Source organism: Octopus bimaculoides, chromosome 6 (genome assembly GCF_046866305.1).
Source record: "Octopus bimaculoides isolate indiv1 chromosome 6, ASM4686630v1, whole genome shotgun sequence".
In the NCBI taxonomy this organism is placed as follows: Eukaryota; Metazoa; Mollusca; class Cephalopoda; order Octopoda; family Octopodidae; genus Octopus; species Octopus bimaculoides.
Genome location: NC_142933.1, coordinates 9,655,880 through 9,665,879, shown reverse-complemented (window position 1 = coordinate 9,665,879; position 10,000 = coordinate 9,655,880). Strand labels below are relative to the sequence as shown.

General features: G+C 39.8%; 1 protein-coding gene across 8 annotated transcripts in view; it reads right to left on the bottom strand.

The window, feature by feature from the left end:
- The window catches only part of LOC106873642 (ras-related protein Rap-2a), a 263,389-nt gene that overhangs the window by 197,649 nt on the left and 55,740 nt on the right, over positions 1–10,000 (bottom strand). For 6 of the 8 annotated variants that reach the window (XM_052969070.2, XM_052969074.2, XM_052969066.2 and 3 more), the window contains exon 1: positions 59–608. The exons of the other annotated variants lie outside the window; for them this stretch is intronic. The gene's annotated coding sequence lies outside the window, so the exon portion shown is untranslated. Of the gene's footprint in view, positions 1–58; positions 609–10,000 lie in introns of those variants that run through there. 8 annotated transcript variants of the gene reach the window in all.

The window sequence follows — 10,000 nt, the reverse complement described above, 5'->3', positions numbered from 1 at the left end:
ACAATATAATAATGAATGGGGGTGGAAAAAAATATATATGTGATTTGTGTCCACCAACCTGCTGGGATCCTAGTTGTGTTTCCAAACTGTGTGAAGTCTTTGAGATCTTTCACTGCAACACACTTGCCACCGGTAGCATTCAGTTTAATTCCAAATTCTTGCTTCGCTTTCAACCGATGGGAGCATGTTAGAAAGTCCTCTTCAAACATTAGCTTATGCATACATACATACATGTGGTAGCATACATTAGTATCCTACCTCTTCCTCTTCGCTGCACTACCTCCCCCAATTGTGGTGGCTACGTATACATACACACACACAGTCACACACATACACACATATATACACACGTATTTACACGCGCACGCACACGCACGCCCTCACACACAGAAAAAGTGTATGCGCATACATACGTGTGTGTATATATATATTTGCACACATATATTTATGCGTGCATATTATAATGCATATATGTATGTATGTATGTATGTATGTACACATGAGCGCGTGCGAACACACATAGGCACGCGCGCGCGCATACAAACACGCACACATGAAAACAGGCAATACACTTATAAACACACACACACACACACACACACACACACACACACACACACACACACACACACAGCTATACAGATCATTAATTACTTATATATAAGGTAAAAAGAAAGAGTGAGGGAAAAATTTCGAGAGAGAGAGAAAGAAAAAGAAAGGAAAGACAAAGAGGAAAGAAAGGAGAAAGAAAAACGAAAAGGAGAGAGAGAGAGAGAGAGAAAAACAGAAAGAGAGAGAAGAAGCGAGAGAAGTGGTGAGAGTCAAAGGAAGAGTGGTGGTATGAGAAATAAAGTGACAGTGTGAGAGAGGAAGAAAAAGTAAAGGTGAGAGAGAGAGAGCGGGTAAAGAAGTGGGAAGTAGAGGGAGTAACTAAGTTAATGAATGACAGAGTGAGAGAGAGAGAGCAAGCATATATTCAGAGGTTTGTATGCGTAGTTTACAAATATCTGAATTAATATACCAGTAGTTTCTCTTAAATTTCTCAATCACCGAACTGTATAGTATGACGGACTACTACTACTACTACACACACACACACACACACACGCACACACACACACACACACACACACACACACACACACACACACACACAGATATATATATATATATGTACATGTAGATGAACGTATATACATACATGTACATATATATGCATATACTCATCTATATATATATATATATATATATATACACATATCTGTGTGTGTGTGGGTGTGTTTGTATTCATGTATATACTCTTTTACTTGTTTCAGTCTTTTCACTGTGGCCATGCTGGAGCACCGCCTTTAGTCGAGCAAATCGACCCTAAGACTTATTCTTTGTAAGTCTGTTTTGCCGAACCGCTAAGTTACGGGGACGTAAACACACCAGCATCGGTTGTCAAGCGATGTTGTGAGGACAAATACAGACAAACGAACACATACACATATACATACATATATACGACGGGCTTCTTTCAGTTTCCGTCTACCAAATCCACTCACAAGGCTTTGGTCGGCCCGAGGCTATAGTAGAAGACACTTGCCCAAGGTGCCACGCAGTGTGACTGAACTCGGAACCATGTGGTTGGTAAGCAAGATACTTACCACACAGCCACTCCTACGCCTATATATATGTACATATATGTATATGTACATATATGTAAATATATGTACATCTATATATATATATATGTATATATATATATATATATATATATATATATATATATATATATATATATATATATATATATTCTTTTATTCTGTTATTTGTGTTGAGTCATTTGGCTACGGCCATGCTGGAGCACTCACTGCCTTAAAAGGTTCTTCCAGTCGAAGAAATCGACCCCAGAACTTGTTCTTTGTAAGCCTTATTCTACTGGAGTCATTTGCCGAACCGCTTTCTACGAAGATATAAACACACTCGCATCGGTTGTCAAGCGATGGTGGGGGACAAACACAGACACAAAGACACACACACATATATACATATATATATATATATACATATATATATATATATATATATATATATATATATATATATATATATATATATATATATATATATATCTACGACGGGCTTCTCTCAGTTTCTGTCTACCAGATATACTCATAAGGTTTTGGTCGGTCCAAGGCTATAGTAGAAGACACCTGACCAAGCTGCGGCGCAGCGGGACTGAAACCGGAACCATGTGGTTGGGAATCAAGCCTTTTATCACACAGCCACGCCTATGACAGCATTTGGTAGCCGATGCCCGGAAAGGAGCTTTCGAAAGCACACTATAAGTTTATTACCCAAATTATATTATACTACACACACAAAACACACACACACACATAAATACATATATATACATGTGTGTATGTGTGTGTGTGCAATGTTTGTATTTAGAATACGCACATGTATATATATATATATATATATATATATATATATATATATATATATATATATATATATATATTCATACACATATATACATGTATAAAACACACACAAACACACATACGCACACACATACACACACATGCATATATGTATTTATGTATGTATGTGTGCGTGTTTGAAACTTTTACAAAAGGTTGACAGCAACTTCGAAGTTTGGGCTTGCTTGCCTTCATCAAACTACATACATATGTGTGCATTCGCACGTGTGTGTGTGTGTGTGTGTGTGTGTGTACATTAATTTACTTTTTTTTTCACTTGTTCCTGTCATTAGACTGCGGCCATGCTGGGGCACCACCTTGAAGTATTTTAATCGAATAAATCGACTCCAATACTTTTCTTTTGTAGCATGGTGCTTACTCTATTGGTGTCTTTTGCCGAACCGCTAAGTTACGGTGATGTAAACGCACCAACACCGGTCGTCAAGCGGTGATGGGAGACGAACACACACACACACACACACACACACACACACACACACACACGTATATAGATATATATATATACGACGGGCTTCTTTCAGTTTCCGTCTACCAAATCCATTCACAAGGCTTTGGTCGGCTCAAGGCTTCAGTAGAAGACACTTGCCCAGGATGCTACGCAGTGAGACTGAACCTGGAACCACGTGATTGTAAAGCAAGCACACAAACATATCTGTGTGTGTGTGTGTGTGTGTGTGTGTGTGTGTGTGTGTGTGTGTGTGTGTGTGTGTGTGTGTGTGTGTGTGTGTGTGCATACATACGCCAGTTATGTATATGTATGTTTATATGTATTTATGTATGTATGTATGTTTACGATGTGCTTCTACACATGTTCCGTTTAACAAATTCATTCACAAGACAAGCCATGCACATGCCTGTATTTTTGTCTATATATATATATGTGTGTGTGTGTGTGTGGGTGTGTGTGTGTGTGTGTGTGTGTGTGTATACACATACACAAATATATAGCTACCTGCATCATGTACGTGTATGCTTGTCTGTCTGTATGTATGTATGTATGCATGAGTTTGTGCATGCACGTGTGGTTCAGGCTGCTAGATGTGTAAGCTAAGAGGTGGCGTACTGAATGACTATGCAAAAAAATTTCTCAATTAATTTCCTCTTAGTTGGGGAAAGAAAGCAAATTGTTAGCTATTTACCTATGCACTTTTTTTATTCCGACTGTTTAATGCGTGTGTGCGCATCAATACGTGTGTGAGTGCTTTATATAGGCTAGCATGTGTGTGTGATTATGTATACTACTGCATGTGGGTATTTACTTGTCCTTGTGTATGTGGGTGCTTTCGAGTACTAGCGTAAATGCGCGCGCGCGCGCGCGTGTGTGTGTGTGTGTGTGTGTGTGTGTGTGTGTGTGTGTGTGTGTGCACGCGTGTGTATGTGTGTGTGTGCATTTATGTTGTTATGGAGAGTATATTTCATATGTATATCTGCCTGCATATATATGTACATATGTATGCGTGTTTAGATCTGTAGACAAATAGATAGTCAAACAGACAGATAGATAGATAGATAGATAGATAGAGAGAGACAGAGAGGGGGGGGATGTACGTGTTAGTAATTGTATACATAAATGTGTTTGCTGTTCTACATGTGGGTATAATTTGGTACTTGTATGTATGTATGTATGTATGTCACTATTAATTTATATTTCGAGATTTCTTGCCCATAGAGAAAGTGTCGATTTCTATCCTAGATCCACGGTCCCTCCATTGGAATTTCAACATCAAGAATAGGATGTGTATGTATGTATGTGTCTGTATGTGTGTATGTATGTTTATGCAGATTTGTATGTTTTGTTTTACGTATGTCCCCTCATGCACATACTTGCATTTCTAGACATGCTTAAATGATAAACTCCTGGAAAGTTTTACAGATTTGTACAGTTCCAGTTATGGACTGGATCTGTAGATTTCGAATTAGCTTTCTCCTTTCTGCTTTGAGAAGCCTAATTTTTCAATATTAGTATTTAGACAGTGTGCTACAGATACCAGTGCCCCAATAATTACAGGTATAAACCTGATCTTCTCGTCTGGATTGAGTAACTGCAGATTTCTCAATAGTTCAGCATAGGTGTTCTCATTTTCACTGATCTTCAGCTTTATGTTAACAGCCGCTGGGTAGCTAATGTCCACAACCATAAGCAGTTTCTCTTCTCAATACCAAATCATTATATTAGGTCTATATTATTTACATTTTATTGGGGTTTTCATTGGGACATTCCATCAATACTCCGTTTTATTGTGAGTGGTTATGGCTTCCACCACACTATAGGTCCATACTTCTTTGTCCACGGAGTTATCCGTTCGATGGATCTCGTTCTACAGTGTCTTAGCCACAACATCATGTCTCAGCGGTAAATAATCCCGTGATGACATTTTTGAGCAACTGCTTATGATGTGGGTGATATCTTCGGTGTGAACTCCACAAAGTCTGCATTGGTTCTCACATTTTACTGTTTTTCCTGCATCTCTGTTCCTTTGTGCATCAAGTATTTGGTTGATATTTCCTGCTCCTGGATTGCAAACGCATACACTTCAAAGTGGGAGGCAGTAATCCAGTTGTTGGTCCATGATACACTGCTCTGGTGATTAATGTTACTATCATCTCTGAACTTTCAAGTAACATATCCATGCATAATCTTCTGCTCATATAGGCTCATCTTTTCTTCTGATGATACGTTGCGGTAGAGGATTACTCTTTTACTTGTTTCAGTCATTTGACTGTGGTCATGCTGGAGCACCGCCTTTAGTCGAGCAAATCGACCTCAGGACTTATTTTTTGTAAGCATAGTACTTATTCTATCGGTCTCTTTTGCCGAACCGCTAAGTTACAGGGACGTAAACACACCAGCATCGGTTGTCAAACGATGTTGGGGGGACAAACAGACACACAAGCATTCACACACACACACACACACATATATATATATATATATATATATATATATTATATACGACGGGCTTCTTTCAGTTTCCGTCTACCAAATCAAGTCACAAGGCTTTGGTTAGCCCGAGGCTATAGCAGAAAACACTTGCCCAAGGTGCCACGCAGTGGGAATGAACCTGGAACCATGTGGTCCGTACGCAAGCTACTTACCACACAGCCACTCCTACGCCTATTATTATCATTATTATTATTATTATTATTATTATTATTATTATTAAATAATATAGAAAGGATTGAGGTAACTCCTCCTGAAGATATAGAGTCAAAATTAAAAGAAGAGTGCTATTGTTATCTAGTGAACGATATTTCGACATCTTGTGTCTTCTTTTAATTTTGACTCTGTATCTTCAGGAGGAGTTGCCTCAATCCTTTCTATATTAACCAAAATGAAGTAGATTGACTAATTTATTTTTTGAACCAGTTGAAGACACACAAGATGTCGAAGTATCGTTCACTAGACAACAATGGCACTCTTCTTTTAATTTTGACTATTATTATTATTGTAAGGAAGCTGGCAGAATCGTTAGCACGCAAAGCAAATTGCTTAGAGGCATTTCGTCTGTCTTTATGTTCTGAGTTCAAATTCCGCCGAGGTCGACTTTGCCGTTCATCCTTTCGGGATCGATAAATAAAGTACGAGCTGAACGCTGTAGTCAATGTAACGAGGAAACATCACGAAAATCTCAATCCACTACCTGATTCACAAGAACGCAAAACACGAGAATGACGACAATAATGATAATATCAAAAATGGTTACAACGTTTTTAACAACATATGCAACAACAACAACAACAACAACACTAACAAAAGTAACAACCACAACAATGGCGACAGCAGTAGCAACAAGAACAGCAGAGAGATCAGCAACAACAGCATAAAATAAATACAAGAGTAGTTGGGGTGACTCCACAGTCAAGCACTCATTTGGTGAGATCAACTCAGTACTTCCCGCCTTTTCTTGATCACAATTAGGCTCGTCTGACACAGGTGAGGCTGTCTGTGAAGAGGAATGGGTGGCGAGCACAAGTTGCCATCCCAGCCGAGGTTTTGACAGCAGCTGCACGAAAGACGGCTGTGTACCAGCTAAACCCCGACGCCCAGAAGTAGCGGCACACATCCAGGGGGAAAACGGCCCAAAAGAAATATAGGTAGATGTAGATCATGTTACCAGAACGAAGCAGTTCCGGGGCGTGGAAATACTGCCCAAGAGCAAAAACCTTGCGCTGAATCACTACACAAGGATTCCATCTACGCCCAACTTACCTATGGAGAAGCACCTGCCAAGTACCTGCCAAGTTCCGTGTTCAGTCCCACTTCGTGGCACCTTCAGCAAGTGTCTTCAAGTATAGCCTGAACACCGACCAAAGCCTTGTGAGGGGATTTGGTAGGCGGAAACTGAAAGAAGTCCGCCGTACATGTGTGTGTGTGTGTGTGTGTGTGTGCTTGAGTGTTTGTGTTTCTGTATCTTTGTGAATGTGTTTATCCCTCACCACCACCTGATAAACGGTGTTGGTGCGTTTACGCCCCTGTAACATAGCGGTTCCTCAAAATGACGGATAAAATAAGTATTGAGGTTGATTCGTTCGACTAAAATTCTTCAAAGCGGTGCCCTAGCTTGGCCGCAGTTTAATGGCAATCAAATAAAAGAAAGATATGTGTGTGTGTGTGTGTGTGTGTGTGTGTGTGTGTGTGTGTGTGTGTGTGTGCTCTTTGTATGTGTCATTGTTGTTTAGACCCAAAGTATCCGATTATCCTTGATTGAGATCTATGATCAAAAGTAACCCAGCCGTGATCATCCCATTGAGGACTACATTATCTAGAATCATTTTTTGGAGTCGGTAAAGTGTAAATTTGAGGGCGATTGGGCCGTTATTTCTAACAGATCGCTAGATCACATACAGGTTCTTTCGTTGTCTCTATGCAGGCGCCTATGCGTCGATATTTACACGAGTGTGTATGTATGCGTGTGCGTGTATAAGTGTGTGCGTATGTGTGTGTGCATGTATGTGTGTGCATGTGTGTGTATGTATGTGTGTGTATGTGTCTATATGTGTTGTATATGTGTGTATGTGTGTGTGTCTGTATGCGTGTGTGTATGTGTATGTGCATGTGTGTATATGTTTGTGTGTGTGTGTGTTGGAACGTGTGCGTGTCTATGTATGTATACAGATTGTGTGTGTGTGTGTGTGTGTGTGTGTTTGTGTGTGTGTGTGCTGGCACGTGTGCGTGCGTGTGTATGTACGTATGTATATATACAGATTGTGTGTGTGTTGTACCTGCCTTGCTATTGTGTGTGTAGCCTGTCTGCCTTACTATATATATATGAATTATCTAATGTGTGTGTGTGTGTGTGTGTGTGTGTGTGTGTGTGTGCGTGTGTATGTGTGTGTGTGTGTGTGTGCGTGTGTGTAAGTGCTTTGTGTGTGTCTTTAAGGATGTGCTCGTCTTCGTGTCATCCTTTCATTGATTTCAGATGCATCGCATCGTTTCCCTTATCATCATCGCTTCTCTCCTGTTTACTTTCCATAAGATATGTCCCTTATTCTCTCTCCCTTTCTCTTTTTCTCTCTCACTCTCTCTCCCTTTCTCTGTCTCTCTTCCTTTCCATCTCTTTTTTTTCCCCTCTTTTCCCCTGTTACTATCTCTCTCACTCGCTTTTCCACCTACCTGTTTCTCGTTCACTCTCGCTACTTTATCTCCCTCGTTCATCTCATATCTCACCCCTCATCCCTCACTTCTTGTCTCCCCCTCTACATCCATCTTTCCCCTCTATCTCTCTCCTCTCCTTCCCCCCCCCTCTCTCATTCCCTTTAACTCTCGTATTTTTCTTTCATTTCAATATTGTCTCCTTCCTCACTTTCACACACACGCAAACCCCTTTTTTGTCATTTCTCTCTCTTTCCCGCCTAATTCCAGTCCTTCACCTTTCTCTCCATCTCCCCATTCTCCCCCCCCTCTTTCTTTCTCTTTTAACCATTTCTCAGCTCCTCTTTCTATCATTATTTCACAACATACTTCTCCCTACCCATCTTTTCTATCCCTATCTCTTCATCTGTCCTTAACCCCTGTACTACATCCAGTCCCTAGTATATCCCTACTCCATTCTATCTCTACTTGTATTTCTATCCCTACTTCCAACCCCGTTTTACCCCTATTCTTAATTCTACACCTGCCATTTCACCCTACATATCTACCCCGTTCTCTCCCTAACCTGGTCCATCTCCATCATTCAAATCACATCCTGTTATTTTAAATTAGGGAAGGACCCATCGGAGACTATACTCGACTGAATGTTCGCGGCAGGAGTGGTTTTAATCATAGGCCGGTTCTGTTAGGACTAACTGACTTAGGGACAAAGAAGTTCCTACAATACTACACATCTATCAGTTTATTAGAGGACCTTCATACTCATGAGTGAGGGAACGAAATTTGTTAAGTGGGAGCAAACCCAGGTCTAATTTTTTTTAGAAACAAGGTTGGTTTTGTCAATCTTAATATCGCAACAGACATTAGCACATCGGGCAAAGTGCTTAGCGGCCAGCATTCCGTCCGTCCTTACGTTCTGAGTTCAAATTCCGCCGAGGTTGACTTTGCCTTTCATCCTTTCGGGGTCGATTAAATAAGTACCAGTTACGCACTGGGATCGATGTAATCGACTTAATCCCTTTGTCTGTCCTTGTCTGTACCCTTTATGTTTAGCCCTTTGTGAGCAATAAAGAAATAAATATATATATTAAAAGGCGGCGAGCTGGCAGAAACATTAGCACGCCGGTCAAAGTACTTAAGTGACATTTCGTCCGCCCTTACGTTCTATATAGATATACAGGGTTATTTCATCAAGTTGGACTCTTAATTCCTACACATTTTTATCTCTCTAGGTTTTATTCTTTTCCGTTCTCTGTTCATTTGTTCCTCTCAATCCATTCTGTCGAAGAACGTAGACTTGAAACGTCAAAGACTTTTCCATTCTTCCTGAGCGTTAAACTAATACACTCTTTTCGTTGTTTATTTTCAGGGAAGTTGAACTGTATACACACACACATTCATTCATGCATGCATACATACATACAACGGTCTTTCTCACACTTTTCATTTTCGATATTGCCCCTACCATGACCACCTTAAACCGTTGTAGAACCATTCGGTTCAGTGTGATGAACCCAGAATCACGTGGTACCGTGCAAACCGATTCCAATAGCATGTACAAAACTCATTGTCTAAATACAGATAATGTCACAGCCTTAGAGGTCACCGTTTAGTTTTTGTGTGGTAAGAAGCTTGTTTCGTAACTACATTGTTCCGGGTTCAGTCCTACTGCGTGGCATCTTCGGCAAGTGTCTTCTACTATAGTCTAAGGCTGACCAAAACCTAGTGAGTCGAGTTGGTATACGGAAACTGGAAGAATCCCGACGTATATATATATATATATATATATATATATATATCAATAAATATATATATATATATATCAATAAATATATATATATCAATAAATATATATATATATATCAATAAATATATATATATCAATAAATATATATATATATATCAATAAATA